Raw genomic sequence first — 19,258 nt, 5'->3', positions numbered from 1 at the left:
AAAAATGGCATTTGAAAATAAAATATTAGTTGAAAATTACGTAGATACTCTAGGAGAAAATATTGTCTAAAATATATTTAAACGATAGGTAAGGAACGAAAAATATAAAAATAAAATAATTGGGACGAAATCTATTTTTAAAATTTCATATATAATATGTTCTAACACTTATGGAAGTGAATCGAAGTGAAGAGTTGGCAAAAGAAGGATGAAAGCAGACTGGATGCAGTCGAAATACGATTCGTCAGACGAATGTGCGGCAAAACGGTGTATGATAGATGTTCGAATGGTGAAATAAGAAAGAATGCAAGGCTGAGCACAAGCATTTTTTATTAAACTTAAGAAAGGTGTGTTGAGATGGTTTGGACATGTGTAACATACGAGCGAGAAAAGAAAGCGATTCTTATATTTGTCCGCCTCCGTAGTGTAATGGTCAGCACGCTCGGCTACCGTTCTGGAGGTGCCGGGCTCGATTCTCAGGGGGGGGTCAAATAAATTTGAGTGACTTTTTCACTGTAATATTTATTCAATATTACCCTGGATTAGTACCTGAACCGGAGGGCTGATCTCCTTTCCGTCATGTGTTAACGATCAATACACATAGGGCACTGCATCATAACACTGCTTTTATATGATGCAGTGCTCTATGCACCATTGGGGTGCGGATAAGGGTTTGAAATACATATATATATATATATATATATATATATATATATATATATATATATATATATATATATATATATATATATATATATATATATATATATATATATATATATATATATATATATATATATATATATATATATATATATACATATATATATATATATATATACATATATATATATATATATATATATATATATATATATATATATATATATATATATATATATATATATATATATATATATACGAGTGTACATATAAATTAATAAAAACGTAAGTGCACATGTAAGATACCCCTAATCTCGGTAACTACACGCTCAATTGACTCCAGATTTTAGATATACGACGAGTATGTTCGTCCTGGCAAAATATTTTTTCCAGTTTTTTTTTACACATAGTTATTACATAGTTTTTTTGTAAAACAATCAGTTTATATTACTTGAAAATCTTTTTTATCGATAATTGATCATTTTAGTTTAGCTTTGAAATTGGCTGCAATTATCATATGATTTGTATTACTATTTTCCTGAATGTCTCATTTGAATTTCATGGTGTTTTTAATAATTAGTTTTTCGATAAAAAAGCCAGAAAAAATATTATTTCAAATAAATATGTCACTTTATAATTTTAGTTTCAATTTGACACTGTATTTTTTGTATCATTAATAATAATAATAGTAAAACCCTTATCCGCACCCCAATGGTGCATAGGGCACTGCGTCATATAAACGCAGTATTATCTTGATGTTTACGCATGAAGAAAAGGTGATCAGCCCTCCGCTTCAGGCACCAGTCCAGGGTATTATTGAATAAATATTACAGTAAAAAAATCACTTATATTTATTTTACCCCCCTTGGGAATCGAACCCGGGACCTCCAGAACGGTAGCCGAGCGAGCTATGCACCATTGGGGTGCAGACAAGGGTTTTATATATATATATATATATATATATATATATATATATATATATATATATATATATATATATATATATATATATATATATATATATATATATATATATATATATATATATATATATATATATATATATATATATATATATATATATATATATATATATATATAAATATATATAATAATATTTTTTTTAAATTTTATATTATGATTTTTTTATTATTTCTTCATTATTGCGAAATAATAAATTAAAAGTAATTTTTTAACAATTTTTAAATGATTTTTTATTATGGTGTTCTTAATATTTAAAACTATAGTCTGTAAATGTGATTCTGTTTAAAAAACATTAATTTTAAATTGTTATATTTTTTATATATATTTTTTTACATTTCTTCATCATTCTTCTTTATTGCAAAAAAAAAATAAATAAAAAGTAATTTTACCCATACCCATTTTTAGATTATTTTTAATTTAATTTTGCCTTATAATATTTAAAATTACTGTCTCAAAAGCTTAAATAACACTGATTTTAAATTTTCTTTCGAAATGTGTTTTTTTTACGATTTTCTCATTTACTCTTCGTTGCAAAATAAAAATTCACATGAGTTTTCAAGCATTTTTTACTAACCTATAATTGTAGTTCGTAAATTTAATTTTGTTTAAATGGTATTAATTTTATAATCTTCTAAAATATATATTTTTTTACATACTTATTATTTATTTTTTATTGCAAAACATTAAATTTATTATTAACTACTTTATAATTTAAATAAAGTTTTCTTTGTAATATGTATAATTAAAGTCTGCCAATCAAATTTTTTTATATTATCCACTGACACTTCGTGATGGAATTGCATTTTTTATTTATTATTAGATTAAAACCAATATTTTTAGCTTTTCCACTTTTTTTTTATTTGACCAGTGACCGGGTTTCGTCGTTACCGACATCATCAGACTGGTGAGAGGCTATACAAATTGTTATGTTATATATAAAATCCAATCATGGTTATCAACTCCTGCCTTCTTTTATATATAACATAACAATTTGTATAGCCTCTCACCAGTCTGATGATGTCGGTAACGACGAAACCCGGTCGCTGGTCAAATAAAAAAAGTGGAAAAGCTAAAAATATTGGTTTTAATCTAATAATAAATAAAATCAAATTTTGTTTAAATAATACTAATTTTAAATTTACTGAAATAAATAATTTTTTAAAATTTTTATGAATTCTTTTTTATTGCTAAATAATAAATTTATATGACTTTTCAACAATTTTTACTTTAATTAAAATGTAACTTTGTTTTAAAATCACTTTATTTTTTTAAATGGTTTTTTAGTGATTTTAAAACAAAGTTATATTTTAATTATAAATTGGAAAATCACGAAGTTATTGCTTCAAATATAAATTATAATTTTATACTAATTTATAATTTATGTTTTCTTTTTAATATGTATAATTAAAGTCTGTATATTTAATTTCGTTTAAATAATATTAATTTTAATTTCCCTTCAAATAGTTTTTTTCATGTTCTTTCAAATTCTTCTTTATTGCAAAAAAATGATAATTTTCCTAAAATTTAATTTTTTTATCATATTTAAATAAATGTCACTTTCCGTTCAGCAATAAGTTTATTTTAAATTCTCTTAAAATAATTTTTACATGTCACCTCTTTTCAACCATTTATTTAATAATTTTTAAAATTTTTATTTTTTTCATATTTAAATAAATGTCACTTTCCGTTCTGCATTAAGTAAATTTTAAATTCCCTTAAAATATATTTTTCATTACAGTATGATTTTTTTTAAATTGTAAAATAATACATATAAATGACTTTTCAACCATTTATTAAGTAATTTTCCTAAAATTTTTATTATTTATCATATTTAAATAAATATCACTTACGATAAGTTAGTTGTGAATTCCCTTGAAATATATTTATTGTAGCATTATATTTTTTTTAAATTGCAAATTAATACATTTTAATGACTTCTCAACCATTTATTAAGTAATTTTCCTAAAAATTATATTTTTTATCATATTTAAATAAATGTCACATACAATAAGTTTATTGTAAATTCCCTTGAAATATATTTTTTTTAGCATTATAATTTTTTTAAATTGCAAAATAATACATATAATTGACTTTTCAACCATTTATTAAGTAATTTTCCTAAAAATTTAATTTTTTTATCATATTTAAATAAATATCACTTACGATAAGTTAGTTGTAAATTCCCTTGAAATATATTTTTCGTAACATTATAATTTTTTTAAATTGCAAAATAATACATTGGATTGACTTTTCAACCATTTTTTTGTAATTTTCCTATTTTTTTTTATTTTTCACTTTATTTAAATAAATGCCACTTACCGTATCTTGCGGTTGTGGAAGGTAGACGGTGTTCTCTCTGCTGCTAGCTCCACTCGCCTCGAGTGATGTAGTACTACTGGAAAAGCGAAGCCTTCGCGATCCTTTTTATACCACGCGAACTCCCACGACCGCGACACGGAAAAAACCCAAATGCTCCATTTTCAAATTTGAATTTTCCCGACCACAAGGAAAAACGGGCAAATCTTTCAATTAAAAATTTTTCTTTTTTGGAAAACTTTATCTGCTTCCGTAGTGTAATTGATGGTCAGCAAGCTCGGCTACCGTTCTGGAGGTCCAATGAATACAAGTGATTTTTTCAGTCTAATATTTATTCAATATTACCCTGGACTGGTACCTGAAGCAAGGGGCTGATCACCTTTTATTATTTTGTTTACGATCAAAATAACACTGCGTTTATATGATGCAGTGCCCTATGCACCATTGGGGTGCGAATAACGGTTTGATGAATGATAACTTATTAAAAGAATTTTGGATAATTTACATTGGTCCATTTTTGAGTATGAAATTTAGCGACCACAATGAAAAATGGGCAAATCTTTAAAAAATGTGTATTTTGGAAAAAATGTATTGTAGCGTGTAATAATTTATCGGAAATATAATAATTTTCAAAAAAGAATTTTGGATATATTATTGGTTTAAACCCTTATCCGCACCCGCACCCGATGGTGCATAGGGCGCTAGTTGGAAATTTTACAAAACCTCATTTTGAAATTTGAATTTTCGCAACCACAACGAAAAACGGAAGAATCTTTAAATATATTTATATGTTTTGGGAAACAATGTATTGTAGCGTGTAATATTTTATACGCCTCCGTAGTGTAATAGTCAGCACCGCTCTGGAGGACCCGGGTTTGATTCCCAATGGGGGGGAGGTCAAATAAATACATTTGTTTTTTTCACTCCAAAATTTATGTAGTTTGAAAAAGATAAATAATTTATAATGAGAATTTTGGATACTTGAAAAAGTTTCATTTTTATTTGAATTTTCGCGACCACATCAAAAAGGGTAAATCTTGCAAAAAATTAAAAACACAATGTCTTTTGTACAACGTTTAATAATTTATAATGAGAATTTTGGAAAATTTATGAAGCGCATTTTCATACAATACTACAACAATGGATCCGTCTTATTTTATGTACAAACAAATGCCTCTTCCATACTCACATCTCATTTATCATGCCAAGTTTTCCTCAGTCTTCCTCGGCTTCTATTTTTAACTTCGTCCGTCTAATATTTTTGTTTTACAATGTCTAAACCATCTCAACTTACGTTTGTTCCTCGTTTCACCATTGGAACATCTATCGTACATATTTTGGTTAGAACTCGTCAATAACCTCTCTCCGCAGAGGTAGGCTGAGAGTATAGAATACCACATCATTCTGTCTATGCGAAAAATCCTCGCCAACTCCACATTCATAACTCTCATGACCTGACCAATTTTAAGTATTTGAAATATTTCATCATGTCGATTTTTCCTCGGTCTTCCTCTCCCCCTATTTCCAAACTCAATTCGTTTCATTTTTTTACCGATCTTGACATACTCGTTATATTTCTTTTTTTTTGCCACTATGCCTTATTATTTATATAAATATATTTTTGTCATTTTCGACATTGCCCATTTTTCCTTGGCGACCTCTGATTATTTTCGAGCATACGTTTAATAGGTGGGACGTATGAGGGTTGATGATTTTATTTGATTATTATTTAGGAGAATTCTAATTTTGCTTTCATATTTTGATATTGTCTTTATTAAATTTTAACACAAAAAAATAATACAAAAATGTGCTTTTCAAAGGACTCAAATAATAATTATATTTTCAAACAACCAATTTGTTGTATTGTTGTTTTATTTGTATCGACAAATGTAAAACAACAATATTCTACGATTCCCAGCAGGGGTAGGCAGAGAGGATGGGACGCCACACTCGTATGTCCTTCGCATCCATAGATATATTCATCATGCCCGTCGACTACGCTGACTTTAGAATGTGTTTGTCCGCCTCTGTAGTATAATGGTCAGCGCAATCGGCTACCGTACCGGATGCTTCGGGTTCGATTCCCAGGGGGGTCAAATAAATATAAGTGTTCTTATATTTATTTAACATTACCCTGGAGTGGTACCTGAAGGGGAGGGCTGATCAACTTTCCTTCATGTGTTAACGATCAAGATAACAACATAACGAATAAATTTACTGGCCAAATTATAAGCCAAAATAATAAAAATGAAAATGTTTTTTTCTGGCGTTTCTCTTGTATGTGATTATAATCCAGGATTCGGACCTCACATACTAATATAAGAGTTTCTGGTCAATAAAAAGCTTCTTTTCATCTCACCAATAGATGTCTCTAGTGAATTTATTGTAACTGCAGACAATTGGTAGAATTCCACATTGAATTGTTGGGTCATATATCCAAAATTAAACAAGGTTTATTGGATTGAATTCTACATTTATTTATGTATTTGTTAACACGTATTAACATATACATAAATAAATGTAGAATTCAATCCAATAAACCTTGTTTAATTTTGATATATTTTACCCATCAAGTCTCTAGTGAAGTTCTAGTGATTCAAGAACAATGTTTCAAAATTGGTTCATTTAATATATAGAACTTCCAAGAATTTGAGCAGTTTGGTTGTCAATAATGTGCAGAATTGATGAATGTTACACGTGTGTAAAGTTATCACTTAAAACAGCCTATGACGGTCGTCAGCCCCGTAAATGCCCAGACTTCCATATTCTTCTTCATCTTTGATGAGATGTTAAAAAATAATATGAAAATAACTCCTATAATTGGAGATAATCCTGATTCTGTGAACAAGTATTTGGACACACTCAAAATGTTGGAAACGTTACACTGATTCAAATACAAATTTATGATTTTTAATTGAATTTTTTATTTTTCAAAATGTTTTATTTGTCATTGACTTATGTAATATTACAGACTTTGAGTCATTTTTTAATTTGTTTTCGTCGAATGTCCCAAGACTTAATTTCAAATCTTACACACTATCTGCGGGCGGATTCACGCTCATAACAGAGATAAACATCTCTGTAAAGAGGTGAATGCTGGGAACAAAGTGAATGGTGCACTAAAATCAGTTATAGCAAATAAAAACCTATCAAACCTATAAACTGGCAGCGCACAACGGAGTCCTGGTTCCAACTCTAATGTATGGAAGTGAAACGTGGAGTTGGCAAAAGAAGGATGAAAGTAGACTGAATGCAGTGAGTAAAGTAGACTGAATGTGCGACAAAACGATGTATGATAGATGTGCGAATAGTGAAATAAGGAAGGAATGCAAAGCTGAGATAAGCATTATCGATAAAATTAAGAAAGGTGTGTTGAGATGGTTTGGACATGTGGAACGAATGAGTGAGGAAAGAACGGTAAAACAATTTTATGAGGCGAATGTTAGCGGGAAAAGAAGCAGAAGAAGACCGAGAAAAACATGGCACGATCAGGTATGCCAAATACTTGAAAGTGGTCAGGTTAGGAGTCGTAACAATCGGCGGGTATGTACGAGGAGATGCATGAACGTGGAAGAGGCGAAGAATGTTTGCAGGGACTCCGGGACTATTCTCTCTGCCTACCCCTGCGGGGAAGCGGCGTGATGGTCAGTTAGTTAGTTAGTTAGTTAGTTTGAAAAGAAGTGATTTAACCATACTGTATACATGGATATGAGATCAAAAGATGCCGCAAAAGTCATGCGTAAAAAATACTTTTCCTTTAATTTTACTTTACATGTGAGTCGAGTGTAAAGGTAAAATTACCCTTCCCGCCCAACACCACCAGTCGAGTGAAACAGTCGAATTACCCTTCCCGCAGATAGTGTTGGTTCTATTAAAAACAGTAAATACTCTTTATGATCTGTTTAGGCAGGATAAAGTACAACTTATAAAAAGTACTCCCTAGAGCCCGCAAACGCAATTGATTTTTGTCACGATGTTGGTTTATTAGCTAATAAATTAATATGAAAAATCACAAGACTATCGGTAGCATTCTTATTGAAATCTGTAGGGAACTAAGGGATCTCCCTTAGTTCCCTGAAGGTTTAAACTTTACATATTTTAATAAAACGAAAAACGTGCGTTCGCATACGTCATCAAAATTCCGTCATCGAACGTTTTATGACGTCATATGGTTTATTGTCTATGGTTTATAGAGCTGTAACAGTAGTAGTGTGGATTGTTTGTTTACCACTGCACTACCATTTGTTTTATACAAATATGAGGGGAGGGGGGGGGGTGGGTGGACCATAGACATCAACAAATAGAGCCGCCGATAATTAAGCAATGTTACAAATGTTAAAATAAGTCCATCGCTACTGTGACGTCATTCATTACCAACTTACGAAAACAATGTTTTAATGAAAGTGAATTTTTTACAAGAAAATTATTTATGAAAAATTGATTATATCGGCTGTCATAAACACTTCACGAGTCTAATACAATCCTTTATAGGTTGAGTATGTTAAATTGATATTCCTCCCGTCTGAAAACGATCCATTAATAATATATATGGGAGTAGAACACTTCACTATAATTCCAAATATTTTTATGTCTAATAGGAAAGTCTGCCTCCGTAGTGTAATGGTCAGCATGCTCGGCCACCGTTCTGGAGGTTCCGGGTTCGATTCCCAGGGAGGTTTAATAAATATAAGTGATTTTTTCACTCTAATATTTATTCAATATTACACTGGACTGGTACCTGAAGTGGAGGGCTGATCACCTTTCCTTCATGTGTAAACGATCAAGAAACACTGCGTTTATATGAAGCAGTGTCCTATGCACCATTGGGGTGCGAATGAAACGAATGAATAGGAGAGTAATGTAACCTTGTATGTTTTTACATCGAATTTGTTACACGTGTCAACGTGTTATTGCGACAAAAAATGGGTGTAAAATTTATCCCGTTTTTAATTTGTAAGGCATCCCGCTGTTAATTTAATGAACGTCGGGAATTTCTTCGTTAGCGGGAACCGCTTTGGGAATATGGATGATTTTTTTTTTAAATATCGCTCAGCGGATATAAATTTCTATAAATTCACACCGAAGGGATGATATTTCTCACCCTTAAATCGTGACCGGGATGCTAAAACAGCACGAAACAAAAATAGCACTATACACAACATTTTGAGTGTGTCCAAGTGCTTTTGAACAATATACATATATCGTAGTCGTACAGGAGTAAGTGACCAACTGACAAAACGTAAAATGTTCAGGAGGGTCATTTAAGTCAAGAAAATAAATTTTTGCTTGGCAAGAAAATAAACATCAATGCAGTTAGTCATTTTTAACAAGTCAATATATTATACTTCCATGTTTAAAACGGAATTTTTACAGGACAAATATAAAACTAGTAGATATGAAATACTCAATAATCACGTTTTTTAAAAAATGCACTATATATATATATATATATATATATATATATATATATATATATATATATATATATATATATATATATATATATATATATATATATAATATATATACATATATTTATATATATATATATACATATATATATATATATTTATATATATATATATATATATATATATATATATATATATATATATATATATATATATATATATATATATATATATATATATATATATATATATATATATATATATATATATATATATATATATAGTGAAGTTCCAGTGATTCAAGAACAAAGTTTCAAAATTGGTTCATATATATAGAACTTCCAAGAATTTGAGTAGTGTGGTTGTCAATAATGGGTAGAATAGGTGAATGTTACACGTGTGTAAAGTGATCACTTAAATCAGCCTATTACGTTCGTCCGCCCCGTAAATGCCCAGACTTCCATATTCTTCATCATCTTTGATGAGTTGTCAAAAAATAACAAATCTATTAAAACCCTTCGCCCCTGTTTCGTGATATGGCGATCTTTCTTCTCTGCTTACCCCCGAAACGTTACAACACATTTCCCCATTGAATAATCGAGTTTAAGTCTCGCTAAGTAACGTTAAGTGGCGCGTTAAGTAAGCGATGTAGAATATTCCATAAGTTGGGATTGTTCCATTTTCCCAAAGCTAATTTGTTACCCGGTAAATTTATTGTATTCAGACTTTAATGTCCTTTTTACGAATATTGAGATACGTGGAAGATCGAGCGACTTAAAAATGCTACAATTTCGCACCATTCATCAAACCCAGGGGCGGTCAACCTTGCGCCAGTTTTTTTTACAAAAACGAGATATTTTCACTATGATTCTTTTATCGAAACATTTATTTGCTTAATATATATATATACATATAGTGCAGCCTCTCGTAAAAAGCATATAAATATGTAAAAAAAATGCAGTCGAAATGCGATCTCTCAGAAGAATGTGCGACAAAACGATGTATGATAGATGTGCGAATAGTGAAATAAGGAAGGATTGCAAAGCTGAGATAAGCATTATCGATAAAATTAAGAAAGGTGTGTTAAGATGGTTTGGACATGTAGAACAAATGAGTGAGGAAAGAACGGTAAAATAAATTTATGAGGCGAATGTAAGTGGAAAAAACAGCAGAGGAAGACCGAGAAAAACATGGCTCGATCAGGTATGCCAAATACTTGAAAGTGGTCTGGTTAGGAGTCGTAACAATCGGCGGGTATGTATGAGGAGATGCATGAACGTGGAATAGGCGAAGAATGTTTGAGTGGTGTGGCGTTCTATTCTCTCTGCCTATCCCTGCGGGGAAGAGGCGTGATGGTTAGTTAGTTATATATATATATATATATATATATATATATATATATATATATATATATATATATATATATATATATATATATATATATATATATATATATGTATATATATATATATATATATATATATATATATATATATATATATTTATATATATATAAATATATATATATATATACATATAAATATATATATATATATATATATATATATATATATATATATATATATATATATATATATATATACATATATATATATATATATAATAACAATAAAAGTTTATTCTTAATTTTTTTTTATAAATTACATATAATATGACAGTTCACAACATTTTTCTATCTATCTGATTCTCTTGTTATTCCCAGTGCGACGCATGGCGACATCTGGTGGTAGATTTGCGCGATCTGCTTTATGTAGGTACTATATGTAGGTACTTAATAAAATCTACAGGTAGGTATTTTATTAAACATATATATATACAGAATTGGTATATGTCTTTAAATACTGCGACTCTTTTAATTGTTGCCATCTTTTCGGACTGTATGATATTTTGATGGATTTTACCTACTACTCATTACCTGTTATCCCGAACTACGACAGTTAGGGGCGTGTTTTATTTATAAACAGTCCATTATCTAATTTCAAGCGTCAGTTTTATATGTGAAACGTTGCTCTCCAGTCCAATATCAATAAATAAGTACAATTTTTAGTACTTTTCATTTAAGCTTTCATTATTTTATGTTGAAATGACAAGAAAACGTGATTTGAGTGAAACTGAGCGGTCTCAAATAATTTTATTGAATTCAAAAGGGTTAAATATAATTAAATGTAGTTGGAAAGAGAAGCAGAGGACGACCGAGGAAAACTTGGCACAATCAGGTATGTCAAATACTTGAAAGCGGCCGGGTCAGGAGTCGTAATAATCGTCGGGTATGTATGAGGAGATGCATGAATGTAGAAGAGGCAAAGAATGTTTGCAAATACAGAGTGGTGTGGCGTTCGATTCTCTCTGCCTACCCCTGCGGGGAAGCAGCTTGATGGTTAGTTAGTTAGTTAGTTAGTTAAATATAATTAAATGCCTCCAGTGTGGGGTCCAAACGAAAATTAAAATATTTTTGGAGTCTAGTTTTTATAAAAATCGCCTAAAACTGGTAGAAAAATTATATTTTTTTTATAGATTTTTTTTGCAGATGGTTGGTTAGTTAGTTTGGCACTCGTGCCACAGTTCGGCTACCCCTGATCTAACCCCTATACGCTTGCAACTTACTTTTTATGTGTGTTAATAATGTACATTATCTCGAGGCGTATGTTGTTTGAAGCGATTACATTAACGCCTAACGAAAATATCGCAGTCGTACAGGAGAAAATGACCAACTAACAAAACGTAAAATGTTCAGGACGGCCGTTCAAGTCACTTTTGCTTGGCAAGAAAATAAACATCAACGCAGTTAGTCATTTTTACCAAGTCAATATATTATACTTCCAAGTTTAAAATCCTTTGGGATTTTTTCAGGGCAATATTAAGATAGTAAGATATCAAATAGTCAATGATCACGTTTTGTAAAAAATGCAATTGGTAACTTTCTCCTGTATGACTACGATATGACTATTGGGTAATATGTAGTTATTGATTCGACTACCCCATTGAAATGGTATTTTTAAATTTTCTCGATTAATTTTTCTTTCTTATTTATTTATTACTTAAAATTAATAAGGCAAAAGGGGATGAAGATTTAGTGGTATTTGATTTAGAAAATATGACAAGACGAATAAGACGAACAAATGAGCCACGTGACAAAAATACATATCAAGCCACTTATTGTACTTTTTACTTTCCAATATCGTTTTAGGTAAAACCTGAATGTTTTTTTTTCCATTTGTAAACTATTTAGTATATTTAAAAAAATAATAAAACAGCACTTTCTGCCCTGTAGCGGGAAAATATTATCTTAAAAATATTCCGCTTTTGCTGGGATATGTTTTTTTTTTTTTTAGATGGGAATTGCATTTATTATTTACCTTGCTTATTATGTACAAGGTTTATAGATCATTTAGTGGATTTTTGTTTCTTCTAGCTAATTAAATATGTTTTTATTTGAATCTGTGTTGGGAACAGGAGGGATAATCTAGTGTGGGCGAAACAGGAACTTGTCAGCATTTGCTCATTGCTGGGAGGAAACCACGTTGCACTCCTCAGGAGAAGGCGGACTGCTGACTGTCCTCAACAGGCCTTCCGTTCCACTAGAAGAGGGTTCGGCATTTTGTGTCCTACTTTGGTTTATGTTACCAATGTCCTTCACTATTTGTATCATGTATGATACCACCTCTCGTGACAGTTCCTTATGAACTATCACGGATTCGATGTTGGATAGGTCCTCACCCAGGCTCCTGCAACGCGCCTCCAGCTGTTGTCTTTAAAAGCTGAAAAGGGGGCAAAGCATCAACAGGTGAGGGACATCTTGAGGTGTCTCATCATCACACGTACGGCTGTCGATCTCGGAGATCTGCTGGGATATAGTGCATTTTCAGGGCATTTCGAAAACATGCACAACTGAAAATTTACGATTTTTTTTATATATGACGTTGTTGAAAGGAGTGAGCGATATGTTGTAGCTGTGCGGAATAGTGATTTATTCTTAAATGTCTTTTACATAAATTCATTCCTAATAAACCAAACTTAAGTGTAAACGGTTCCTATATTTAATAAATGCTTTTGATTAAGTTTCACGTTTTTAATTGCGTAGTCCGCCAGACGATTGTTTAGTTATTAAGGGCTTAGTAAAAATACATAAATAAAACCCTTATCCGCACCCCAATGGTGCATAGGGCACTGCTTCATATAAACGCAGAGTTATCTTGATCGTTTACACATGAAGGAAAGGTGATCAGCCTTCCGTTTCAGGTACCAGTCCAGGGTAAAATTGAATAAATATTACATTGAGAAAATCACTTATATACCTTTGGGAATCAAACCCAGGACCTCCAGTATGGTAGGCAAGCATGCTGACCATTAATAAGACTACGGAGGCTGACATATTTATATAAAAATATGCATTAATATGTTTATATATTATTATTTATTTGACCCCCCCTGGGAATCGAACCCGGGACCTCCAGAACGGAAAATAATAAAACTGAAAAAAAAAGGAAATTAGTCAAAGGGAATTAGTCAAAATTTCGCGCGACTAACTGTGGGTTAATTTTATTATCTTAAAAACGTCTTAGTTTTGTCCCCAGAGAACATCAAAGGAACGGCTTAGTCGATTTGGTATTAAGATAATTATAATTAAACAAATTCCCCCATGACCTATTTCAAAATAGATTTTTAATTAATTTAGTGTAACTTTATTACCGAAACGAGTCGTTTTTTTATACAATACAACTTTTAATATATAATTTTTTTACATATTTTTTTAATTTTATTTTTATTTTTTTTTGACATTTTATTTGACGTTTTTTTTTTGCATTTTTGGACAAAGTAGAATCTATGTACTTAGCCCAAAATGCAAAAAAAACGTACTATAAAAAAATGTCCCTTACTGTGTTTTGAGATTGGACAGACGATCTACCATACATGGTTTTTCCGCAAATTTCGACTGGATTCAGTCATTTTCATCCTTCTATTGCCAACTCCATGCCACACAATAGACACGCAAATAAAAACATTCATCATACATGTTTTCAAAAAATTTTGAGTGTGTCCAAATACTTTGTTTTCATATTATTTTTTGACATCTCATCAAAGATATAGAAGAATATGGAAGTCTGGGCATTTACGGGGCTGACGACCGTCATAGGCTGGTTTAAGTGATTTTAATATAAACATTCACCATTCTAACCATTATTGACAACCAGACTACTTCAATTCTTAGAATTCAATTATACATATATGTATATATCCTATTTCAAATAAAGCTTAGCGTGCGTCAAAGAGGTACTAGGCAAAAATCTAAATTCGCAGTATTTTTACATAATGCAAACTATGCCATGTTCTCTCCCATTCCGCGGCTTCACATGTTAGCCAATGCTTTTGAAAGTATAGATTTATTTAATATATTGCTATCCACCTTGAAGTCTGTACTTTCTCATCATTTCTTCTCCATGTTATAATGGATAAATGTAAACGTTGTGTTTCACTCTCTCTCGCTGCTCGCTGATGGTGTGTGAAGGAGACGTGTATCTACCAGTGCTTACTATTTGTTATTTTATTATTATTTTATGTTTAAGACTTTTTGTTTCTCTATTAGTGTATTCATTAGTGTATTTTTATATTAGACATGTATATATAATAATAATAAAACCCTTATCCGCACCCCTATGGTGCATAGGGCACTGCGTCATATAACCGCAGTGTTATCTTGATCGTTTACATATGAAGGAAATGTGATCAGCCCTCCTCTTCAGGTGCCAGTAATATTAAATAAATATTACAGTGAAAAAATCACTCATATTTATTTTACCCCCCCTGGGAATCGAACCCGGATCCTCCAGAACGGTACCCGAGCGTGCTTACCATTACACTACGGAGGCCGACATATCGCTCACTCCTTTCAAGAATGTCATAAATCAAAATACTTGATTTTTCAGGAGAGCGTTTTTAAAGTTTAAAAATATAATAGAATGTATTAAAAATAAATATCAAGCTACTTATTAAACTTTTAACTGTGCAATTTATTATTTTAGGTAAAACCTGAAGGTTTTTTCTCCATTTGAAAATTATTAAATATATTTAAAAAAATAATTAAACAATACCTTTTCTTTAAAATGCAAAAACAACACTTTTTGCCCTGTATCGGGTAAATATTAAGTTAAAAATATGCCTCTTTTGCTGGGATGTAGTACATTTTCTGGGCATTCTGAAAACATGCACAACTGAAAATTGAAGATTTTTGATTTATGACGTTCTTGAAAGGAGTGAGCGATATGTAGGTTCTTAATAAAATCTATAGGTAGGTATTTTATTTCACACATCTTTTCGGACTGTATGGTATTTTGATGGATTTTACGTACTACTCATAACCTGCTATCAGGGCTTCAATGAACAAGTCATAGTAAGCCAGAAAAACGTTATCAGCCTATATCCTTCACTGATAGACCCGCCATACGCGGAATTAATAAATAATTGAATATTGATATGCTTAACCTTTTCCTTCCGGTACTAAAATAAAACGCGCGTCCCGGTGTTGGGTAGTCCCTACAAAATAAAAAAAATTGCGATTTTAAATCGGAACAATACGGACATTAGCAGCCTTACATTCCTTTCTTATATCTTCGTTTTTAATTCTGTCATACAATGACTTTCCACACACGAGGGAGCGTGTGTGTATATATATATATATTTTTATATATATATATATATATATATATATATATATATATATATATATATATATATATATATATATATATATATATATATATATATATATATATATATATGTATTTATAAATTATGTATTAAAAGAAATACCTACAGATTTGATTAAATACCTACATATAGTACCGACTTTCAGTATTGTGACAGTTGGTAAAGCAGATCGCGCAAATCTACCACCAGATGTCGCTATGCGTCGCACTGGGAAAAACAAGAGAATCAGATAGATAGAAAAATATTGTGTTTTATTGAACTGTCATCATATATATATATATATATATATATATATATATATATATATATATATATATATATATATATATATATATATTTATATATATATATAAAAAAATTAAGAATAAACTTTTATTGTCGTTTCTTTAATTACAAATCAACAAATTGTTTATTTTATTATTATAAGCTCACTAATTTACAAAGAAGAATTTTACCACGTTTTATATATATAAATATACATATATATGTGTGTGTGTGTATGTGTGTATCAGTGACGTGCTTAGGGTTTACCAGTAAGGTAAGCCCATAATTTTTCACATTCGTGAATATATGATGTACCTATAATTTCTTCACCTCATATTATTCCCAGTATAGTAAGCACCCAGAAAGTATTATAAATATAAACAATGTACTGTAATCATTGTAAAAATATTCTAACATGTAACTTTTGTAAGGTATAGTAGCCATCACCTTGAAATAAAGGAAATGTTCACTATAATAAAATATCTTCCTCAGATATTAACCATAACCAATAAGTACCATCACCATATAATGGCATGGATAGAGTTTAATAAGAGTTTAATAATAGTCATACATTAATTACGTATTTTTAATCATTTGGTCTAGATTTAGTCATTTTTATTTGGAGTTATAAGGCAAGCCGGGCTTTTGGGCTTCTAGGGAAGAACCGCCACTGGTGTGTATAGTATAGTTTCTTACGCTGTATTGTTATATTATTATATATTATATACACACGCACACACATATAAGTAATCTGTTAAATATTTTCATTAATATAACATTAGATCCCACCTGTCAATCGACTTCGTTGACAACGACTCCTGATTGATAAATAAATATGTATCCTGTCACACTTCGAGTGCCAATAACTGGTAATTATCATCACACGACCTGCCGATAACTGTCCCTTATCCTGATTTTGTGCACACACACACATTGACGTCACTCATTTGACATATCGTAGTCGTACAGGAGAAAGTGACCAACTAACACAACGTAAAATGTTCAGGAGGGCCATTTAAGTCACTTTTGCTTGGCAACAAAATAAACATCAATGCAGTTAGTCATTTTTACCAAGTCGATATATTATACTTCCAAGTTTATAATCCTTTGGGATTATTTTCAGGGCAATATTAAGCTAGTAAGATATCAAATAGTCAATCATCACGGTTTTGTTAAAAATGCACTTGGTCACTTTCTCCTGTAGGACTACGTAATTTTCAAAATAACGATCCATAAAAAAGCATAAAATTGTATATATATTATAATAAATTCAATTTAATTTAAATTATAATTTTTCGACATCTCAATACAGATGAAGAGGAGTATGGAAGTCTGAGCCCATTTACAGGGCTTACGACCGTCATAGGCAGGTTTAAGTGATCATTCGCCAGTTGTACCCATTATTGACAACCAGAAACGTACTCAAATTCTTGGAAGTTCTATACATATGAACCATTTTCAAAACACGGTTCTTGAATCACTAGAACTTCACTAGAGACATCTATCGGTGAGATGAAAAGAAGCTTTTTATTGAGCAGAAACTCTTTTATTAGTATGTGAGGTCCGAATCCTGGATTAAAAAATTAGAATAATAACTACAATAAAATAAGCACACACTGAAAATGTTGTATATATACATACATATGTTATTTACTGACATAAAAGAAAAGCATTTTATTCATTATTTTATTGAAAAAAGTAAATACATGTGTTTTTTTTTTATTATTTATGCAAATATTTCAATTTCATACTAATTCTATGAGCTTAAGCGGCTGTTTATTAGAAATATGTATCAAATTGTGATGGAGTGGGCTCGAACCGAGAAACTCTGACTTAAGAGTCCGCGACACTAACCACGGGACCACAACCCGACACACATATATATATATATATATATATATATATATATATATATATATATATATATATATATATATATATATATATATATATATATATATATATATATATATATATATATATATATATATATATATATATATATATATATATATATATATATATATATATGACAGCTTCCTATTTATTGACAGTATTCATTGTATATTTTACAGATTATCTGATATAAGCATATATTTTCATATATCTATTGTACAATTAGGAGTTTTTTTTTACAAAAAAATATTTAATAAAAGAGTTTCTGCTCAATAAAAAGCTTCTTTTCATCTCACCAACAGATGTCTCTAGTGAAGTACTAATGATTCAAGAACAATGTTTCTAAATTGGTTCATATATATAGAACTTCCAAGAATTTGATTAGTGTGGTTGTCAATAATGGGTAGAATTGGTGAATGTTATACGTGTTACCATAAATTGCCCAGACTTCCATCTTCAATATCAAGAAATGTCAATAATACGTACATACATATATATATATATATATATATATATATATATATATAGATATATATATATATATATACAATATATATATATATATATATATATATATATATATATATACATATATATATATATATATATATATATATAGAAGGAAAGGTCATTCATTCAGTAGGTGTTGAGAAAAATTATCATCGCTATGTTTGACAAAGGTAAAATTTTCTGGAAGCTACAAATGCTCGAGGCGTATTATTTTGTTTTCGTCTTATCTCTTTAAAATCCTTTGGCAGATTAAAAATAAATTAATTTAAAATAACTCGTCAGGCGTAGTATATTTCCAATCAGTGAATGAATTACAAAATAAATTGATTTCTTTGAAACCGCAAAGCCTAAGAAGGGTCTAAGTGTATTGAAGGTGATTTGAGATAATACAGGTAAGTATAAACCAGAACTTTGATTACTCTATTCGAGTTACGAAAGGTGTGTTGAGATGGTTTGGGCAATCGAATGAGTGAAGAAAGAACACTAAA

General features: G+C 30.1%; 1 protein-coding gene across 1 annotated transcript in view; it reads right to left on the bottom strand.

The window, feature by feature from the left end:
• Positions 1-4,018, bottom strand: part of RYa (RYamide) — a 33,643-nt gene extending 29,625 nt beyond the window's left edge. Inside the window, exon 1 of the mRNA XM_088272538.1 lies at positions 3,967-4,018. The gene's annotated coding sequence lies outside the window, so the exon portion shown is untranslated. The remainder of the gene's footprint in view (positions 1-3,966) is intronic.
• Between the last annotated feature and the right edge of the window lie 15,240 nt (positions 4,019-19,258).

Source organism: Brachycentrus maculatus, unplaced genomic scaffold (genome assembly GCF_059751285.1).
Source record: "Brachycentrus maculatus isolate JH-2025_06_01 unplaced genomic scaffold, ASM5975128v1 h1tg000504l, whole genome shotgun sequence".
Lineage (NCBI taxonomy): Eukaryota > Metazoa > Arthropoda > Insecta > Trichoptera > Brachycentridae > Brachycentrus > Brachycentrus maculatus.
The sequence above is the reverse complement of the archived record's forward strand: the minus strand, read 5'-3'. Positions and strand labels throughout refer to the sequence as shown.